Consider the following 23950-nt stretch of genomic DNA (forward strand, 5'->3'; position numbering starts at 1 on the left):
CACGTGTAAAGGTTAAAAAACTCATAGAAAAGTTGTGGAGGAAGAGTTGAACCTTTTATCAACAGTTTATATAATAATAGCATTATATTATAACATTTTTATAAGGAGCACTTTATTACTTGATACGTTTACGATGTCGTTACAATATTAGTTTGTAGTTATAGAGAATTGTCAGTGAGTAATTGTTCGTTTAGTTGCGAATTCCTATACCGTTGCATTTGAAAATATTTTACTCGAAAATGATTACATTTCATCCAGTTTACGGGAGGGTAGGGGGCAGTTTTCTGTATGAAAACTCTAGATAGTAACTTGTTCCTCGATGAAGATATTCAGAATATAATCAACAAAGTTAATTTTTATATTTAGATCATTTTATAGTAAAATTTGATATCAGAAAGTAATATTTGCCAAGTCAAGAAACTCTATATATACTTTCTTACAACTGTTTTGCTAAGTTTCGTATTTGTACTAAAATTAGATTAAATTTATCCCCAAAAAAACACACATTAGTTCCCTTATTCTTTACAAGTAAATCCACATTAAAAACTAGTAAACCAATGACCTACATCAACTGCATAAACACGAGAATTAAAAGAGCTTATGTGCATCGTACGAAGTTAGAACAAATAAAAAAAATACCTTTCAAGATTATTGCATATTTATCAATGATAACTTATCATCACGGCTTGTATCTATATATGGTATAAACAACTTTATCTGCATTAGAAAATGCATTTTTGTATCTACTTTATTTTAATATTACGCCTACATGTTTGAGGGATAGGCAGAGGAGTAGCTAAACCACTTTTTTGTTAAATGTTTTGTACTAACGTTGACTTTTAGCAACGTTAGGTGATTTTAGAAAGATTTCCTTATCAGTATGTTTTGTTAAAACGGTTGTTTACTTAGTTGCTAAGCAACCGTAGTTTAGGAATCACCTAGCCAAAAAAATAACAGCACTTTGCTTGAACTGGAAATCGAACCCTGAGACCTCACAAGCTGATACCACCACTTAGACAGTCCATACAATTATTATTGCTCACTTTGTTAAGATACTACATTTATGGTGAATACTTACAATGACATTTTATATTATTTACAGCAGCAATAAACTAAATTTACACTATATTTAATTAGATACCATATTTAAGAAAGGTAAAGCACCTATTATATCCTAGATCGGAGTCAAAATAGAGATCGAAATAAGCCGTTTTCATAAACATTCAATATACTTGTAAGAAGCCAATACCTTCAAATATTAAGAATTGAGGTCAAATGACAGATGGTTCGCAGAAACTCCGATATTCGTATCGGTAGATTAGAACGATTCTTAGAAATAGAGAAATATATTCTAATAGAATTTCTGAACCCGTTAAAAGTACTTTAGGGCTATCTTTATTGGAGGGATTATCCAGTTAGATCGTAGGCGTGTAGTACTCGTAATCAACGGCCAGGTATGGCTGCGGTATGACAAAATGTATGGAAGTGCTTGAAACGAAGTAAGTTTGTAAAGATTGTAGTATTAGCGTTCTTTGATGTCTACCTACCAACACTACGGGGATTAGGCGTGATTTTATGTATGTATATAACGAACTAGGTATCAAATAGTTATCGACAATTTTATAAAGAAAAATGATGCGATTTAAATCGTGTGATATGATAGAGATGCCTTTAGTTTCGAGATTATTAATCTAGCTATTATCTTTGATGTAAAATGGAAATTTGAAAGGTTCTTCCCAATAGTCACGCGTCAACCATTAGACATGAATAGTTGGCAACGGTCTTATCAAGGGATATGGTTATTTACCTTTGGGAATAAGGCATGATTTTATGCATAAAATTACTTATTAAAGCCACCACTAGGTAAACAACGCCGGGGGACATTAAAAGTGTTGACATATCACTCGATTCGGTACTACTATCGACTACCGACTAGCTATCGAGAAAATTAACATGAAAATCTTTTTAGCGCCTCTACCGGGCTCCGTAAGAACTATTTTGACAGTACATTTAAATGTCAAACCTCTCGATACTCCACAGACTATACAGAATTGCGCTACTATTGCTTGAATTTTAAATATTCTTAATAATATCTACGTCTAATACCGATATCATTGAACTATTCGCCCTGAACCATGCTCTGATTATTTAAGTATTTCATAATGGGAATTACGCTATTTTTAAAGCTGACCTTAGCTTTAATTAAGATTTATTTCAACGAAATAGCTCATATAAATTTACTATCTGGTATTTCAGAAAAATATCATTAATATTTTTTGTATAGGTATTTTAGGCGTCAAACTCCGGATACTTATAGTATAGTGTAGGAAGTCTAGCCCTGAGTTTTATATTCTTTACTACATACACAATATAACGCTTATTATTCCCGAAGGTAGGCAGAGTTGTAAGAAACACACCCGCGATTCGCTATTTACGGTGTTAGTCCCATTTAATACGAGGCGAGCCAGGGCACGTTACCAAACTCCGAGCTACTTCCGACTATAATCTATATTTAATTTCTAACCCACTGCTGGTCGAGGATCACCTCTCAAAGGAAGAGTTAGGCCTTGAGTTCACCACGCTGATCAAGTACCGGTTACGGACTTTGCATGCGTAATCTAATACAAATTAGGAAAGACTAATAACACTACGCCTAGTATTCGTCATGATCAGCAGTAGTATGTACTACCTATCGTCCCTCACAGGCTGTCACCTTGATACAGTCATTTTCTATACAAAACAGTTATCCAAGATAAAAAAATACTACATTAATAACTATATTTCATAGCCTGTTCATTAGCCTTTCCTTACGGCCAGTAGTATTTAAAAACATACACCGTTATCTAAACGAAACCAATATAAAAAGTTGTCTAGATGTTAGTGCACAAATATTTGAGCTAGGTATTAAAACGTTAGGTCTTTGATAAGCACTGCACCGTAGGGATGGGACACTGCGGCAAATTATCGATAATTTTATCGATGTATTTTAATTAAGTAAAAAAAACTCGGATTTTTAAAAATTAAATTGTGAATATTGTGGGTGCTTTAAAATAGTATTGTTTTAAATACTTTTGTAGAAAATTTAAAATTAGTTACTGTTATCTTGGATTTGCAAAGCTATCCAAACACAATGATATATTGCAGTTTAATTACTTAAATTCTTTCACATGATAATTTATATGCAGAATAAAAAAACATTTTATTAGAAACATAATTTATTTGTATCTTATCTGAGATAATAATGCTACTGCATTTACAAGTCATATCGACATTTGATTCTAGACGTGATCTAGTGACGTCACTCATAGGGCTGGGCTATCGAGAGATTGCGAATATGATATATCGATAGATAACGTGTGCTGAATTATGAGATTATATATACTATATATATTTTGATAGTTTTTTCTAGATAGTGTTTGGACTTTGAGTAGGTAGTTAGATTTTGGTACTGGTTTTTAAATTTGATGTTGGATTAAATATACTGTTAGATAAAGATGTTTTAGTGCAGTTTTTGGTAGTCTCATTGCTGATGTTCATAATTATTTATCTAGAAATGTTTATTTAAATCTGTTCTTAAATGTTTAGTTCAAAGAAAAATAAGATTTGAAATGTTCAAATTACTTTAAATCTATGACTTCTCTAAGACAAGATTTTTGTTCTCTTGTAAATGAATCGTATAATTTTGCATATACAAAATACACATATTAAATCACTACCAATGCCTTCCGTTCCATTATATATAATCTAAAAACTTGACAAAGTCAAAAATATATTTAGAAAAATATATTTTTTTTAAATCAATCAGTACTAGTACCTACCAAGAGAACTAAATCCGTACCCTAAAGTATTAAACCACATTAAAAGTGATCCTACATCAAAATATCATTGTTTATATAAGAAGAGCACAACACACCCCGGACGACACCGAACAAACAACACATATCTAGGCATACAGTTACAAGTAAACAACTCTTTTATTTATTATTTCTAAGTGAAAATGATGACTTATATCCTTTGTGCGTTTAAATTAGTAATTTATTTTTTTCTTGTTGTAAAAATAGACGGGTAATCAAATCCATCCTGCATAGTATAAATGCGAAATTCCGTCTGACCAATTGTTTTTCTTTCTGACTCTAATGTCTGCCAGTGTGTCTGTTTGTCTGACTGTCTGACTCTCAGACTGATTGTTTGACTGTCTGACTGTCTATTATAAGTTTACGGCTAAACCACAAACCGGTTTTGATATAGCAGGGATTTAGTTGTTGACATGGATTCAAAGAAAGGCAACATTTTGAAAAAATACTTTCCTATGCGTTTGTAATAGGATTTTTTTTTAACGAGAGTATTTGAATTTTATTTCTAGCGAGTTAGTATTTAGTACTATGTTTTTAGGTATTTCCCTACACATTTCTTCTGCATTATCCCTATTATTACAAATATTTTAACGCAAACCTTTCCAGGAATAATCTTTATTAGTATTTGTATATAATAAATAAACTACTACATAATTGTATATACCTAATAACCATTAATAAATGTCATTACAATGAATCAATGGAAAACCTTGAATTGTACGTGGATCAGCATAATATAGAGTTCTTAAAACAATATGGCGGTGGATTCTTTTGGCGCGCTTGCGCAAGTTTCGCAGTACGGTTAACTAACACAGTTTATACTGAATAGCTTAGATCGACATGTTTATTGTTTTGTTGTTCACCACTCTTAAGGACTGGGGATAGCGGAGACAGTGTTTCTGAGTAGACAACATTGTTATTTAAACCGGTATAATACCTGAAGGTTTAAGCAAAGTTGTATGAAATACACTCGCGTTTCGCCATTGACAAAGTCAGGCTTATGTATGGCAATAAGGGTCGAGTCTATTACCTGAGGAATATCCTAATATGAATAGAAAATACTAAGATCGGACATAAACTTTTTCAAAAAATACATGCGTCCATAATGTGACGCCTTTTTTATAGGCAGAGATCAAAAATATTTTGGAATAATTGGTCCCATAATGCCCTTTTTGAACCTCGTGCTCGCTACGTTAAGTTGTTGCACTACAAAAGCGCATTTTACTGAACTTACCGTGTTTATTCATAAGTTACTAAGCAAAGACTTGTACTAGACTGATATGAAAATTATCCTTAAAAACTAAATAATTAGTCTACAAGTTCATATATTATTAGCTCCGCTAATTAGTGACTAACTTATAACATTGATAGTTGCCGAATAGGTTTACATCATTAGGCGTTTTTCCTTAAATTCCTGGACAGTTGGATACTAAAGTATTATTAGTATTTACGTTTAAAACGCATTTCACTTAATAAGAATAAGTTCAAAGTTTAAGGAAATTTTGCTTTTATAACGTTTTTTTTGTCTGATGTAGTGTGTGTTTTTTTTATTGTTTGGAATTTGATTGAACTTTATAGCCATGTAGTTCTTACATCAGAATAGTACCTAAATATTAAAAAAAATGACGGTCTATTTGTTGCGATTTTACATACAAACGGATATAAACAAGTTTAAGAAAAACTTAAAAATAGATTTTTTTTGCAATAAGACCCTACTAAGCCAAGAAGGGGGTGACGTTTTCGAGAGCAGAGTAAATTTCTTTTTTATTTTAAATCGGAGAAAATAATCCAGTACCCTATTAATTAATAATAGAAATAACCCGAGACACTTATGTACGCAGCAGTACCCGTCCTATTGGCTAGACATATAAGGATAAGAGTGAAACGCACCACAACAAAATTGTAATTAGAATTATAACATTAATTAATACATACAAATGTATGATACGTGTATTAATATCGCTACTCCGAGAATAGTAGGCATAGTCATGTTAACACAAGGTTATGTTTAGATACAGAAATTGAGGTAAATGTTACTTATCCATACTATTGTGTCTGTGTGACTGTCTGGTACGCTTTCACGGCTAAATTGCTGAACCGATTTTCATGAAATTTAAGATAGAGGTAGTTGAAGATGAAGAGCGAAGAAGCAAGAAGAATAGATAGATCATATACGAATAGACTACCCATCTTCAAGCATTGCTGAACAATTTTTTTTTCACCATACTCAAGTCAAATATCATCGCGGCCACCTATCTTTAAAATATCCGCGGTCGACCCAGCTTAACTTCATAATTTTTTACTGACTTTTAAGCGCAATAGTTCTGATCAAGAACCCGGCCACCCATCGCTAAACAGCCCTTAATAACGTTGCTTAACTTAACGATATTTTCTAATTTGTGTATTAATATCGCTACTCCGAGAATAGTAGGCATAGTCATGGTTAACACAAGGTTATGTTTAGATACAGAAATTGAGGTAAATGTCACTTATCCATACTATTGTGTCTGTGTGACTGTCTGGTACGCTCTCACGGCTAAATTGCTGAACCGATTTTCATGAAATTTAAGATAGAGGTAGTTGAAGATGAAGAGCGAAGAAGCAAGAAGAATAGATAGATCATATATGAATAGACTACCCATCTTCAAGCATTGCTGAACAATTTTTTTCTCACCATACTCAAGTCAAATGCCATCGCGGCCACCTATCTTTAAAATATCCGCGGTCGACCTAGCTTAACTTCATAATTTTTTACTGACTTTTAAGCGCAATAGTTCTGATCAAGAACCCGGCCACCCATCGCTAAACAGCCCTTAACAACGTTGCTTAACTTAACGATATTTTCTGATTTGTGTATTAATATCGCTACTCCGACAATAGTGGCATAGTCATGGTTAACACAAGGTTATGTTTAGATACAGAAATTGAGGTAAATGTCACTTATCCATACTATTGTGTCTGTGTGACTGTCTGGCACGCTTTCACGGCTAAATTGCTGAACCGATTTTCATAAAATTTAAGATAGAGATAGTTGAAGATGAAGAATGTAGAAGCGCGAAGACGCTCAATTTCATATTTGAATCGACCCATCTGCAGAATGGCCGCGACGCGACGACAAGCGTTGCTGAACTTATTTTTTTTTATCGCACTCAGCTCAAATGCCAACGGGAACACCCATCTATAGAATACCCGCGGCAAAGTTAGCTTAACCTAACAATTTTTACTGACCGGTGATAGTTTCCGTTCATGAACTCGGTCACCCATCGATAAAGTGTCCTTAGCAGCGTTGCTTAACTTAACGATATTTTTCTGTTTTGATTATAAATAGTTTTACACATCTCCTAGATGAATAAAACGTAAGAATTTATATCAAAATATTCTCAGTAGTTTTAAACAATGGCGGACCACCCCGCCGAGGGTCTTGTTACAGTAATTCTAAGATTTTAACACTTTATCTATAAAAATGACTAATAATAAGAAAACGTATTGTTTGAATGTTTGTTACTTGGTTTATTGAGAAATAACAACTGCTTAGGTGGTCTTCGCTGGTGCCGGGTTCGATTTAAGTTGAGTCATTTTTAGAATGTTGATGCGATGTTTTTTGTAGATCAGAGTTTAAATAACTATACTGCTTTTAAGAATAATGTATATAATTATGTATACTATTATTGTTATTAAGAAAGTTTTATTCTTTGTCGTCAGTTATGCTTGTACGGCAAAATTGCTGAATCGTTTTAGATGAAAATGAGCAATTTTGTTAGTTATTTTTTAGATAATTTTCATAGCATTTTCATAATATATACATTTTTAGAGAGCTAGGAAAAATTGACAAGGTTTTTTTTAATTGGTGACTAACTTAAAATATGCTTTTTTTATAACCACATGGTTACTAAAGTCACACCCATAAGTTTGTTACTATGGTGTCGCCAGGTTTGATTTCCGGACGTGATAAAAATAAATTAGTGCCTAACTGTGTCTGTTTTTGCAAATGTAACAATATACGATAAGAGAAGTCTTGTAGTTTTTTTATCTTGAACTAAGCTAGAGTACTATATACCTATTTTATACGATTACTAGCTTTTACCTGCGGCTTCGTCTGCATTATTATATTTCTAGGGGTAAAAATAATGTGTTAGTCTATGTTATAAACTATATGTGGACTAAATTTCATGAAAATCGGTTGGGTAGTTTTTGTGTTAGGCAGTAACAAACATACTTACATTTAAAACTTTCCTATTTATAGTATAAACGTATAAGTTCTAAGAAATAAGATAACCGGCATTGCGGGTATAAGTGTGTATTTTTATATTCGTCATCGGAATTGAACCTGTGTTATCGAGTTCAAATCAGTTATTAGCAATGAGTTGTCATTACTTTTTATATAATTTAATGAGACATTTAATGTGCCTAATTTCTGTTTTTCTGTAATTTAACATTTTCGGATTATAAAATATTTTGGTTATCCATTTTTTTTTTGTTAGTAATATTTGCGTTAAAGGAGACTTTACAAACATACTTAAGCACAGAACCCTGCTTTGCGTTGCGCAGTCGGGTAAAAACGGACACAAAGTACAACGAGGGACAAGACAATTTTCTGTCGCATACATAATTTTATTCATACAGGAATCGAATCTACAACTCACGTTACCACACATAAGAATATCATTTTACTAAAAATATTCTTTATAAAAACACTTATCGTAAGGATACATAGTGAAATAAGTGTATGTTCGTCTGTGTGCGTACACACATAGAACTGCTGTTACATAAAGAGCGTCTCTGGTATATTTTTTTATCATTTGGTAAGCCAATGAACCTAGATAGCGCTGTATGTACGAGCCTAGATACCGTATGCAAACATAATGTGCAAATCGTAGCCTAAATATCCTCATTCCTGTAGAGGGATAAGCAGTAGTGTCAATTACAAATGATAAATTTCCTTTTTTTTCGCAGTTATATGCGTATTAGAAATAATTATCACTTGTTACAACGGTGAAGGAAAATATCGCGATGCAACCTGAGATTTTCTTTGGACAGTTCTTGAAAATATGCAAAGTCCCCAACCCACTTGGTCAGCGTTCTGGACTCAAGGCGTAACCCCTCCCTCATTCCGAGAGGAGATCCTTGCCCAGCAGTGGGAACTACAATAGGTTGAATTATTTTTTTTACTAGCAAACTTGCGGGGTTTCGCACGTGTTTAAATATTCGCCCCTAAATTATAGCCGTTAAGGAGCTGATTATAGGAAAAAATGGTAACTTATCAAAATCGGTTCAGCGTTTTAGCTGTGGAAGCGTAGCAGATACCTAGAAGTGAGGGTTTATATTATCATGTTTGTTATATTCGAAGGTGTTGGTTAGAGATGTATGAAACGCAAAAACTAAAACAATGGTAGAAGACGAGCCCATTACCGTATTTCGAACCCGAGGCTCCGAAATACGTAGTCAAAGCTTTTTCCGCAATGTTGAAAAATATTATAATACTACAATAGGCTACAGGTAAAAATAAGCAACTGAGTTATAAATTAAATCATAGGTATTCCCACGTTCTCACTCAAGTTGACCTATGATCAAATTTTTAGAACGACATCACAATTTCACGAGAATCAGTACAAACGTTTAGGAAGAAATACGTTATAAACAAACTAATTTCAAAACAAATTAAGCTCACATTCTTCCTTATGCAAAATTAGTAACTAAATTTCTTGTTATGGCTATCGGCTAGGCACGCATTTTACCTATACCTTTAAGAGTTATTCATAATAAACTCTCGGTTTCGGGAAATCCCGGTAGGTACCTGAAGCTTAAAATTTTATAAAGCATTTGTCTCATACTTTCCTATTGATGGGATTTGATTTTTCCTCGCATCCCATTTCTTTCAAAATGAGGTTTGATTTTTTGTAAAATCGTAATAAAAAAATTGTTTTCAATAATGAGGCTTTGGTCAACTCATCCCGCTTGATCTCATCCCGCGGGATGAGTTGTCCTAGTACAATTTTTGAATCGGACAACTCATCCCGCTGATATATTTTACGATTTGTACAGACTTGAAAATAAGTGGTTCACGCGCATTAGGGCTAATTCTCAGTGTGGCAACCAACTTGCTAATGGACTATTACTCATTATGTCCACTGTCCCTTCCCTTTCAGCTACTTCTTAAAATTCGGAATTGATTACGGCAGTAAGTACTACTAAGTCTATTCAACAAGTTTAAAAAAAAATGACGTTTTATTTCTTAATAAGTGTCCCAACATATATAATGGTCCCCGCGACACAAGAGCAATTCTTAGAGCGGGAGTTGTCCTTTCGAATCCCACCCGGGACAAATCTTTGTGTGATGAGCACGAGTATTTGTTCTGAGCCTGGATGTCAATGTATCTATTTAAGTATGTATTTAGAAGTATGTAAGTATGTTTATATTTTTTTGTTTGTAGTACAAGCTCTGCTTAGTTTGGAATCAAATGATCGTGTGTTAGTCCTATGATATTTATTTATTTAAAAAGAAAGGAAATAAAATATATCGATAAATAAGTGAGTAATGATATTCATCAGACATTTTTTTACTTATAACACAAAAAGAATATTTATTTAACCTCATCTCCTACTGTAATAAACTTAAGATCACATTTATAGCAACACTTTTGTTCACGAATGTACAAATATTTCAAATAATACACTACTTTTTTACCTTTTATTTAAAGCGGGATGAGTTGACTAAAGAAAAATAATAAAAATATTAATGTGGACAACTTATCCCGCGGGATAAGTTTTAAGTGGGATGAAATGACCAAAGCCTCTCAATAATTAGGTATTGAGTGTTTGAAGTTTAGAATTTGCTTTAAATAATAGGTATTTCTAGTACATCACGCCTTTTCCTATGGGAATAGGCAGAGGTCAGAGAGAAAAACTTCTATTATTTTATCAATTTCTTTTATCAACAAATATTTTTAAGTTTAGCTTTTCCTTCATTTTGTTTTCTAAGTATAATTAATTAATCTGTTATTTCTGTTAGATATTTTTATTTATTTTCCTAAATATGTACGTCACGGGGCAAATCTGTGAAATTTTTAGAAACGTGACGCTATCGGGACCCTGCCAATAGGAAGTCGATATTTTTTAAGGAAAACCTAACAGTTACGAATCACCAATGATATTGATTGTATTAGAATGAGGTATTTTAAAATTACCTATTATGTTTTGACTATCGAATGTGTGGTTATGTATTATTATTATTTATTAAATTAATTCATTATTTAAGTTCATTTTAGAATTTCGGATTTACAAAAAAAATTAAAACAATCACTTTTTTTAAATCATTTCTTTTAAACCTTTGTTTTTAATAATCTGTGTTTTTATTAATTCCCACGGCTGGGAAATAAAAAAAAAGTCATAAAAAGTACTCAAAATAACTCAATTAAAATAAAGTCTATTTTATACACTTAACCATTCAAAAGCTTTACACAACTAAGACTTAGTCTGAACAAAAATCTTACACCAAAAAAAATATTCATTCAATATCTCCTCCACAAAGAATAATATCTTCTAAGAAAATGTCTGGGTTTGTGCCTACATTTACAACTATAGTAGGCTACGTCACTAGGTTCGTTAGGCACTATCTAGTCCAGGCAAAGCTATTGACCTGGGGAGAGACAAGGCCACACTTGTTTACGTTTTGTACCTAGAACTGTAGCTAAATCTAAGCTCCGTTTGCGGATGATTAATAATAAATATTGTAGCAGTTTCCTTGTAATTTAATTATGTAATGTTACAGAAGGGTAGGCAGAGGAGTTTGATGCAGTTTTTTTACTAATTTTGTATTGAATTTTAGCGGCATAAAAAATGATAAAACATTTTAACTGACTTCTGAAAATACATAATTCTTTAAGTTGTTTATTTCAACACTGTTTTTTTTTTACTAGTTTTGTAGTGAATTTTGGCAGCATAAAAAATTTAACTGACTTCTGAAAATAATTCTTTAAGTCGTCAATAATTTTGTTTCAAAACTTTTTGTTTAAACGTTTAGATAATTTGTGATTATTTTATTTTGTGATACTAAAATATCTATTAAAATATATTTCTATCATACAATAGGTTTCCATATTTTAGCGTCCGTTTTACAAAGCTAATATAAAATAAAATGTAGATTACATTATTATATTATAAATTATATTTGAAGCTGAAATCGCACCTGAATTCAGATATACCTAAAAAAATATATATTCGAAACTTGTGCCCGGGTACTTAATTTGTGCATTATGTTTTTTACTAATAACTTTCTTAAGATATGATCCTTAAATAATTACTTATTTAATTATTACATTACTTATAATTCTAATCTTATAATTTCTGAATAAGCAGTATCATGCATTCAACGATACATTACTCATAAAAATCCATTCCTATCTCTAAAATTTTACATGAATCGTCAAAAGCAATTATATTATTTAGACTATTACAAGAGTTAACTTAAATTCTAGTTTGATCCACAAAACTCTCAGTACAATAATATTTAGATAAACGCGGCGGCGTTAGTTTAGCCAACCGCGGCCAGAAACACGACACGGAACTCTGTTTTAAATATATCTGTCATCTATGCTTGCTGTACGAAATACTTCTATACTTATTAAATATATTTTTGACGAATTAGGTACTTATTCTTTAATAATACCAACGAATTACTATTTTTATGTATTTAAAAATTCAAAAAATAATTACAAACAGTTTAGTAGAATACTTAATTTGTAATAAAATTTTGTCAGAATGGATTTATGGCATTTTGTATAATTTTATTAAAAAAATTGAATTGGGCCACTCATTTCCCTCTTAGTTTTTTGGGTTTGTTAGATTGTCGCAATAATGACGGAAAATTGTTTAATATGTTAGAAAATATATTCTTTCATTTCCTTCTTAAAGTAAGTCATTTTATTAACTTAGCTACAGTAAGAACAATCTAACAGCTGCCTTATAAGCCATTATAAGTACTGAATATATAGCTCTTTAATTACTGAAATTAAACTAATTTCTAGCACTATCGGTTAAAAATGTCTTGCGACGGTCTATTCCCATTCAATTATAACCTTAAAGTTCCTAAATACTTTGCCGTTATTTGATAAATAAAAAAGTATTCTTTTTCTCTTCTACAAAAATATATTTAAGGGCTTACACCCCTTTAACTAAAGCGAATATACGCGTACTATATTTAAAAGTGGCCTAATAATCCATCGATCCGGCAAGATTCGAACCTGTGACCTTTCGGTCGGCAACCAAGGCCGTTATTTGGGTATTTTAACAGTAATTACTATCTTTGGACTACATCCCCCTTCAATCAGTGTTGGGTTATTGAAATAGATGATAATTTGTTAAGTAAATAGGGTTAGTTAGTTCAAAGGAAACTGTGTTAAAAAAAAACTAATTTTACTTTTATTTTTTTTTCAATTAGAAATAAGCATATTGTATTTATTTTCGGCTTATTTCAGTTTGCGGTTCCGCTTGAATGAATATTTAGTTCCAGAGTCTTTCATTTAATATTATTTAATTGCTTTCCAAATGCCAAAAAGAATAGTTTGAACTATGCCGTAGAAATTTATAACACGAGTAGGCAATTGTTTTTGCACTAATTCTTGTATCTCGCATGTATGTAAAGTTTATAAGGAATTATATTTAACAAATGTTTGTAGAAAAGAAGTTATTAAGTCTTAAAGAAAAGAAAAAACTAAGAATAGAAGGTTATTTCAACATTTTATTCTGTTTCAAAAGATATTTAGAATTAATTTAACGTCACAAAGATTTTTTAAAACTTAATAATTATTATCAAACTTTTAAAAATTAAATTAAATTATATGAACTGTTGTCTAAACCGCGACACACTGTATTTAACCGGGTATAACATGAAACGATAAATTTCTCTCGCATACAATCAATTAGATCTTAATTGAATTAAGCCGGATTTTATCACAAATCTTTACTATTTTAGAATAACTAGTTGTTTTAACGTAGTAAGTAGTTTCTTAAAAATAGACTATTTAAGTAATATCAAATATATTTATTCAATCCGCTACACAAAATATAACATAAAATTTGAAGATATTTATAACATTAGAGCTAAATAGGTTTATAAAGGAATTACAAGTATATGACATGAAAACATTATAATACTTTTGTTTCGGTCTACTCTCTAATCTCTATATTATGTACAAAAAATCTGATTTAATAAAGAAATTTAAAGGACATGGAATCCTGTAATTTCTGAAACTTTCTGGCGGGAAATTATTAACAGTTATTCTAGTAAAACTGGTCGCTATATTTACCGCGTGGTTGCATTTCGCGGAATATAAATGTCTTTATCCATGTTTTAAACTACATGATTGCGAAATTTAAGTGAATTATGTTCAGTAGTTTTACATATAAGAATGATAGCAAATCTTTGCATCAAGTTTCTTTCAATTCTTAATTATTTTTTACATGTAACGATTAATCATCTTCTCAAAGACAAACTTTCGCGTTTATAATAATATTAGGAATATCTTATTCTATAATTATTCCAACTTATGATAGACAAATAAGCTTATTTAAATGCCTATTTTGGATGTCTAAAGTTTATTCTAATAACGGTTTGTAATGACTAATAATATTTAATCAATGTTGTTATTGTATAGTTCTCAAATAGGTTAATTCGTCTGCACTATTTTAGTATATTATGTAGATTTGTCACAGGAAAAATGTGGTTTATTTGAACTTAACCACGAATCTACTAAGCACTAACAACACAAAACTATGTACTATAATTTAAGCTAAGAATAATAATTGTTGCTTAAATTTGTTCAATTATCATTTTTATTTTGGCGATAAATATTTTGAGAGCTTTTATTTTCAATTTAAAACTGGAAGTTAGTTATTCATTTTGGCAAAAAATAAGATAATATGAATGATAATTGTCGTATAAAATTTTTTACATATTCGCAATTCGGTATCATGTTTTTTATTTGAAACTTAAGTTATAATATTGTTCTACATAGCTAAATGGTTACTAATAATTTACTCGTCTAGTCTCACACTTGTTTAAACTAAAACTATTCAATATTTGAGCAAGTATTCAAATTCTTGTGTGTCGTTTCAAACAGCTACAGGTTTCAGTATGTTCATCACTATCATACAATCGTTTGTAATGTAATTAAGTGATCATATTACAACGCGTCACTTATAATTAGGCACCTATCTAAATCTCTTTATTTTTACACAAAAATATTTTCATAAAAACTTCACAAAAGCCTTTGCAAAAGTATTTCCAAACTTTGAATAGTTTCACAAACTTCCAACGAAATAATTTCATTAGTACATTCCGAATCGCAAATATCGTTTAGCCTAAACTCGATTACGAATGATAAATTAAAATATGCGAAATTAAACATAATATATATTACAATAGAGCGCGTTGTTCCGAAATGAGGTTATCCGTATAAGTCTAACACATTTTTTTCTGTGCAAATAAATTTATCACTATGCCACGACCTTGCTCCCAGCTATCGCCAAATTTTTGCTAGTCCTAACGTCACGTTGATAACTAGGCAATCTAGAAAAAACTTACCCGTTATAATTGATAATTTAATATTAAATCCTCACAGCACAGCACTTTGGTCACATTAAAAATAAATATAATTACGTTAAATAATGTCGGTTTGTATGTTGCGAGTGTGTCGATAGTCGCGAGTCCCGTGAGTGCAGTATGTTGTTGTGTATCGCGGACGGGTTTATGCACATCGCGCGCTCGCCGGCAGGCAGCCGACTGGCCCGGCGCGCACGCACGTTGCAGCTCCCCGCGCCCCCCCACGAAAAAATACAACCGCGAAAAATATGGCGGGATCCGACACGCAAAAACTGAAGGGGTGCGCACCGCGTTCTCTCGCTGAGGTTGTATGCTAATCCATCGTGTGCTCGGCCCTTTTTTCCGGGGTGGGGGATGGGGATGCAATTAAAAAGCCGCGCGTGCGTGTGGGGGCGCGATTAGAAAGGAGACGGCGGCCCGAATGAGTCTGTCACCGGTCTTTTTTTACTCTTTTCCTAGTCTGGCATTTTGTGTACGAATGCCTAGGTAGACTGAATCGATGGACTGTCTGACTAGATTATTGGCCGCGTACTGAGCGTAGGTAACTTAGATAAATGTATCGCGCGCGTTATCTATCAAATAAGATGATGCGCCATTTTTTTACTATCGATGTTTATTAATTGCATTGTGTGTGCTCTGAGATCTGTTATAAGTATGTTTTATTACATAATTGTTGCGAATTATTACTCTAGTAGATACAGTGTTTTATAGGAAAACTTTTATGAGAGTATAAACTTTGTAAACAAATTTTCTATTCTTAGAAATACAAATTCTAATTTATTAGATTACTTATTTCCGGCTCGAATTAAACCGGCAAGATAAAAATATCGCAGCGATATTCTGTAGATTATACATTTATTTTTACCTTAGAAGGAGTGGGACCTTCAAAAAGCGTATTTCCGTGCTGAAAAACAAAACATATCTGCTGCAAAGTATCTGTAAAAAAAGTACAAAAAATTCTCACATCTTTTAACCCGATAAAGTTGAATATTTAACCCTCTAGCTGATAAGTAGCGAGACTGCAAAATTAATTAATATTTCTTTGAACGAGAAGACGTTTGAAAACCTGCTCTTACTAATCTATGGACTATTCTGGACAATGGGGTCTCGGAGGGGTGTTTGCATGCATCGAGCTCGCAGCAAGAGCTCAGCTCTCCTGCAGAATGTGGGAATAACCGTATTTAGACTATTGTATCTATTATATTGTGTAGAAAGAGTTCGGACGGCGAAATATTCGAGCCGTTGACGACAATTGTGTGCGGTAAGATAAATATTTAATAAAGATAGATTAAAGATGGTAGAATGCTGTGATTTTAATATGATTTTAAACAATAGATACAAGATTTAGCTGATTTATTTTAGAGATTTGCGCGGTAGAATTTTGGTAAGTTAGAAAATTTAGTTAAAAATGAGTTGATGGTAACTTAGATTTTTTATTTGGGTTGAATGTATGTATTTATTAATTAACAAACAAAGTTCTACTGTTAATTAATTACTTTTAACATTGTTTTAAATATATTTTAACGTAGATCTCGAGTCAAATTAATGATATTAAGAAAAAATTAATAAGACTTGATTTTAAAAATTAACCCTTTAATATTAATAATATTTTGATTGATTAATTAATTAAAACCTAAATATGAAAATAGTAAGTTTTATTATAAATTAATTATATTTTAAGAGTAATGTATTTTAGTTTTAACATAGTTTGTATATAGTAAGGAAATAAACTAGTATAACTTTACGCGCGCTTTACTCTCGCACGCGATATTTATATTTTTTACTTTTTGTAGAGCGACGCTCTCAAATTTATTTACCAAAATAGAATTTATATTTTACGCTCATCTTTAAACAATAATTTCTTTTGTAATAGATTTTTATTTTTATAACAAAAAGTTTGGAACAGTACTTTTTTTGCAAAAAATTAAGTTTGAATAAATTAATTTGACTATGATTAATAATTATTATAAAAATATATATTTGTAAGTAATAAAAATATAAAATGTAGTTTGTATTTTAAAAATATGTTCGCAAATAATATTATATCTTGTTATAAGTGAGTTCTTTATGCAAAAATATCGTATTAGTCTAATAGTAAAGTGACACACTTAGATAAATATTTTTGCGATAAGATTACTACGTGAGAGTAGTTCATAGAAGTTCTAGGTTAGTATGTTTCTAGCCGTATCTAATATTGTTCACATTAATCAGTTCTTTGCGTAATAATAGATACTTGTATAATAATGAGCCGTTGATTTAAAATAAATGACATAAAAATTTAGTTTAAAAAACAAAAATATTTATTCCATGTAAAGCGCAGCTTAATATTCACCAAAATGCAACTTAATTATTTATCAAACTTTGATTCTAATTTAAAAATCTTTAAAGTTTCACAAAAATAGTGGCGGCAATAAAAGTTATTTAATAAAACTAACTTAATTTATGAACATCCAGTCTCGTTGTATTCAAGTTTCAGACCCGTTCAGTGGACAATGATGGGTCCAACGGTAGATGCAGTGTTGTAGCGATTTTTAATTATTTATGCAAGATTGTCTAATATCGAGCTCGGACGACACTTGCACGCTAGCTAGCCCCTGCACCTCGCCCGGCTCGCATTTACATAATAATACCTCACATACAGAGGGTCACACTAATTGTTCAGATATTAAAATCACAGCATCTATTGACTCAACCCATTTTTTATATGCAAATTTTTAATAGTAACAACCAAAATATTTGTGTAAAAATTAAATTTTCTACTTCCGGTTTCAAAAGACGTGAGAATTTTTAAATTCCGACGCATTTCCTGTGAAATAAAACAGCTGTCACTTACCTTTTCTAGCTGCCGCCGTCGAACACAAAAATGTAACTCAACAAAAACAATGAACAAAACTTCAACAAAGTCACTAGTATACGAGAAGCGTCCGGTAACAGAACACGACGGACAAATAAACAAACTTAAGTCGACTGTTGACAAAATATTCCACCAATAAAAACTATTCGGATAGTGGAATAGGTGATAGAAAGAGCGACGCGCGGCGCGACCCACCGGCCAATCAGTCAAGCGACTGCTGTTGTCCACATACGCACGTGAGAAAACTTTACTCCCAAGTTTCGCCCGAAAACTTTCTACACGCGACCGATAGTTGGAGTCTCCGCGCGCGCGACCGGAACTCCTAAAATAATTACGGACCGAAATTACAATTTCAAAATTTAATTGCGGCTGTTAATTTTCTTTTTTTCTTTTATTTTCTAAAAGTTTTTTTTTCCGAGGCGTCCACCCGTCCGGTCGGGTCCAGCCGGTCTGCAATATTAACACGAGCCGCGTCCACCTTTTGTAATGAAACGTTCACACATGCTTCCGCATTACCGTCCCGATGCCATCAATAATGAAGCCAGGCGGGAAAAAACAAAACGGGGCACCTCTCCCGGCGAGGCGCCCGCCGACACTACAGCCTCCTCGTCAAAGATCAGAATTGCATATCTGGGTTGCGTTAATGAGCGGGGGTTGGGGGTTCGTGGGGGGGTCGAAAAAGTGGCACCGCTCGCGCGCGAATATAAATTCATCGCCAAAAAATCATTACGCGGGGGGTGGCATTACGGGCGCTCCGCTGCGCGGGTTCGTTCGTATAGTTTTTAAATCGGGCGCTCATTCGGCGCGGCGCCGCGGCGGGCGGAGGCCGCGCCGCCACTGCACTGCCGCCTGCACCGCCTGCACCCTGCACTATGCCACTAGCCCACTACACACTACACACTACTCCAAGTACGAGCAGTGCTCGCAGTACTCACCACGCATGCACTTACGTACTCTTCCCTCCCAAGTTCAAGACTAGCCGAGCCGCCGCGCTCGCCTTTACCCTTTACACCTATCGCTCGTACGCTGCGACCGGCTAAATAGAACAAAATAACCAGGAAATTAATGACGTATCCCGAGATGGATTGATTTTCCAAAGGAAAGAGAGAAAAAAGAGTTCCACGTTTATGCAAATTCCTCTTTTCGACGACGATCGTAATCAATTTGTGCGTAGGAAGCTCGCCGCACACGCACGCACGCACGCACACACACACAACTTGTGCGACTCAAATTAAATCTAATACAAAATTGCGTTTTATGTTCACGGTAGTGTAGATGTGTGTAGGGGAACACAATGCGAGCTCGCGGTCTGTACAATCGAGCACACCCACATGATTAGAAAAAATAATACCTCATTTACATTTTATAATTTTTTCATTGATTATTGTTAAAGTTCAAAGATCTTTGGTTGGTAGTATTTTAGTAATGTTTTGTTTACAATCAACTAGAAATGTTACCCACGCATCGTCAATTATAGGCGTAACAAGTGGTTTTACATACCGCCTATGTTTTCAATTAAAACATATGAAACGCCCACCTCACACCAACTAGTTTCTAGTTGGTGTTTAGAATTAGAACGAATGATGCTTTAGTATTATGCATTATCGTTAATTAATTAATGAAATTAGGTATTTTTTCATATGCGCGTTCAATATGAAAGTATTTGGAAAAATGCATTAAGTTTTAGACCCTAATCCGTAGAATATTTTAATTTTGAATTTGAGTAATTAGATGCTAATGAAATATTTTAAGATAATTTAAAGGGTTTAAGTAAGGATAATCATTTAAAATTATTTTTTTGAATAAAATATAGCAGTATTTTGATTTTCAATTTTAATTAATAATAATTAACTTTAAATAATTACGGAAGACCTTCACAAGATCTGGAAAATTCGAAATTTATAATAATATCAAAATAAATGATTTACTTGAAACACCTAATTACTAATAACACATAATTAGACAAACTAAAACATAACATTTACAAACAATACAAAAACCTAACAATACGTAACATCTAACAAAACATTCAGCATCCAATCAACATGAACTTATTTCAGTGACTGTACTTTAAAACTCACACAAGGATAATGTTAAAAATGAATTACCAACACATAGCTGTGCCTCCCTTCCCCCCTTTATACTCATTTTCATTTCGATGTTTTTGGGTTTTTGCGCAGATAGGGGGTGAGTTTCAAACCCCACCTCCACCCCCGCCCTATGAAAATAGGATATATTTTTATGTTTTATTTGCCCGGAAGCCTCTGTTTAGTTGCATGTTTATTAGAAGTTTTTATTAGTAGATACAGTACTTGTATTCGGGTGGTTTTTTTTCCGGGTTTACGTTATGATTTGCGACGAGAAACGTATTGGAGTCAGTCACGGAATGTTTGTTTTTCCATTACGTGGATTGTTTAGTGGTATCGGTTATGATAAGCTATGAAATGCAAGGTTTCATAGTGTACTGTTTACTGTCGAGAATGTTCAAGAAAATAATGTAAAGCGAACTGCTTACGGTAGTTTCTGCTCATCCTTAATATAATACAGTAGAATATTATGTTTGTTTATGATGAAAATTGATAACTATAAAAAAACACACTGTCTTTTAAATAAGTCAATTCTACAAGATAATGTTTACAGCTTAAAAAATCTTTAGAGCTTCAACTTATTTTCCTACCAAAGAGATAAAAAACCGTACAGGTCTATACACCAAACGAACATAGCAACTATGATTTTCTTATTAAATAATATTATTATCTCCGTTCTAAAAGTAGTTCCATATAAATGAAACGTTAGAAAATATGTAATAAATTCTACTACTTTTTTAAATTCAAGATGTAGAAAACCTAATCATTAACTATTAATAATATAATTACCCAAATGTAACTAAACTTCCCAATTAACTCATCTTGAAATGATAATATTATCTTAACTTAGCATTTAAGATAACGAAAATCAAAACCAGCTAAACTGCTACGATAAGCTCTTTTTTGCAACTACAAATACTTTCAATACATTTTTTACAAAAAATTTAACATACATAAAATAAATAAGTATGTATATCCTTTCAACTTTCAGATTAAACCAGACTAATATTAGAGTAACCATAATATCACATAATCACAATTAGACTTGCAGAAAAACTGTCACGATTGCAATAGTATAATATTCCCCAATTCGTTTGCAACCCTCCCGTGAACTCCTGTCTAATCGTTGAACGACTGCGGGGCTCTACAATCTCTACTTTCCTTTCAAATATGTATTTGAAACGAAAACTAATGTTGCTTAGTTAACTATGTTTAGCTGCAGTAAGTATAGTTTTAATAATTTGCGTAAAAATACAGATTGTAAATATTCTTTTCATAATGATAATGCCATAAATAGTTGTAAAAAAGTATATACGATTAAAAACTTTGGTGGTCATATTAAATAGTTGAAATGCAAAAGTATTAGCTTCATAAATGGTTAAGGTAACAAGTATTTGTCTTCATTCACAATAACCGAAGCCAAATATTTACACATTATTTCAAAGATTATATTATCAAGTGGTCACCCATCTAAGTATTTCACAGCTGTATATGAACCCTCATAGTCATCATTATAACATCAAGTCTTAAAATCAAAATCTGACAATTATGATAGTCGTACAGTTATTAGATCTACCAGCAACTCGAAAAGAGAGTTAAGCTTTAAGAGAAGAAAAAAAAACTCACTCCTGAAGTTGCTTCTTAAATTTTTTTAGTCATTATCATATTTTAATTTATCTATCTCTTCAAATAAATGGCCTACCCATTTTATTTTTCTATTCAATAAAAAAAAACTAACTAAGAAAAAGATAACAGGTTTTGTTTTTCATTCAAACATAAGTATCTAATACTACTCTATTATTATAAGTTATTCTGTTTGTCAACCCGCACTTGGCCACGTGGTGGACTATAATGTAACCCCTCAAACGGCGAGAGGAGACCCGTGTTCCACACTGGAACAGTGAAAAGGGTTGTTTCATATAAATAATATACATGACAATGAGTATGGTGCGTTTTTTAGCTAAACTGCTGACCCAATTTTGATAAAAAACGTCAATGTTATCGTCTATTTTAATGAGACAGCTATGCAAGCAAAACATTTTCTAACAATTCTATACAATTACAGATATCATATGAGCATTTATGCAAGCAAAATCGTGAGCAATAACTTGTTTATCACCCAAAACTTCACAATATATTTCACTTACTTTGATCTACAATTTACTTCTCATATTAATACTCCGTATTAAACCAGATAATAACCTTTCTGTGTGCCAAATTCCATCAAAATAAATTTGGTCGTTTTCCTGTAAAAGAGTAACAAACATCCATACACCTTAAAAAAAACTTAAGTCTAAAGAAGCTGTTTTTCAAAATAACATACAAGAATACACGCTTATTATAAAACTATTCAAGTAAAGTCGCGTGTGTTAGCTAGTATAGTCATAAAAGTCCTCCATCTCCCCTCATATTAACTTCCGCTAGTTCATTTCCCATACAGTTACTATAAAAATTGCATCTCAACTATCCGAATAGGAATATGAGGAAAAACGTTATGTTGTGTTTTGATAAACTTGTTCTAAGATATTGAGCGATTTGTTTTAGAAAATTGTGTGTTTCATAGTCCAAAATAAAGATAAAAAAAACTTTGAATTACTACTTGATATGATGTAGTACGTTTATTATAAAGAAAGAGTACGATTGGAAGGTTTTTGAAAATATTTTTTGTACCTCGATATTTCAATCTATCTACTATGTATTTATAATGTATTGATATCTGTTTTAAATTGATCTAAACTTGCAGTGTGTATCATAATCAAAAATACGAATAGAATCTTTGAATTACTATTTGAAATGATGTGCTACGTTTAATGTAAAAGAGTACGATTAGAGGGATTTCGAGAATATTTTCTATACTTATTCTGATATTAGCATTAATCTACTATAAATTATAGTTTTATTGATATCTGCCTAGAATTGATCTAAAATACAGTAATGAAATAATACTTTATTTATATCCAAACATACATTTTATAAATTCAATCTCGAAATTAATAATTTTCATATGATATTATTGAATTGACAACATCACATCTCAATTATACCTATAAATGTATTATTTATCAAAATTAGAATAACAAATAATCCCCCAATTTGGAAATAGATTCATAGACGAAGCAATATAAAGAGGGTGCGTAAGCGCATCGACTCGTAGCCGCGTAGAGCTCTACGACTGTAGCAGCGAGCTACGAGTTACATCGTAGAGAAAACTCCGACTACTATTCAGTAAAACTATTCGACTATAGGTTGTTTACTATTATTTTGTACTATAATCATTTTTAGTATGACTGAAAGTGCGAGTTTTATAATAATATAAATATGTCGTAATAGCGAAGTAAATAATATGAAGAAATCATACTTGCTATTTTTTTAACTGTTCTTGAAGGTATACTAAGTCTTAACCTCTTATTTGGTTTACGAGTTTAACTTAACCTTAGCCTTTTTTATATACAAGAGGAGACAGAGAGGCAGACACATAAGCCACATAACTAGCAGCCGTGATAGCAGTTTAAAACGCATTGTGAAAATGACATAAAGAAACAAAATTTTTTGATTG

The 23950-nt window shown here is 32.1% G+C and overlaps 1 protein-coding gene across 7 annotated transcripts in view; it reads right to left on the bottom strand.

Annotated features, from left to right (window-relative positions):
* The window catches only part of br (broad-complex core protein), a 134996-nt gene that overhangs the window by 41607 nt on the left and 69439 nt on the right, over positions 1-23950 (bottom strand). For 5 of the 7 annotated variants that reach the window (XM_076121496.1, XM_076121493.1, XM_076121499.1 and 2 more), the window contains exon 1: positions 18287-18879. The exons of 1 other annotated variant lie outside the window; for it this stretch is intronic. The gene's annotated coding sequence lies outside the window, so the exon portion shown is untranslated. Of the gene's footprint in view, positions 1-15435; positions 15660-18286; positions 18880-23950 lie in introns of those variants that run through there. One more of the 7 variants, XM_076121494.1, reaches the window with a different exon arrangement.

The sequence above is a fragment of the Anticarsia gemmatalis genome, chromosome 13, assembly GCF_050436995.1.
Source record: "Anticarsia gemmatalis isolate Benzon Research Colony breed Stoneville strain chromosome 13, ilAntGemm2 primary, whole genome shotgun sequence".
Lineage (NCBI taxonomy): Eukaryota > Metazoa > Arthropoda > Insecta > Lepidoptera > Erebidae > Anticarsia > Anticarsia gemmatalis.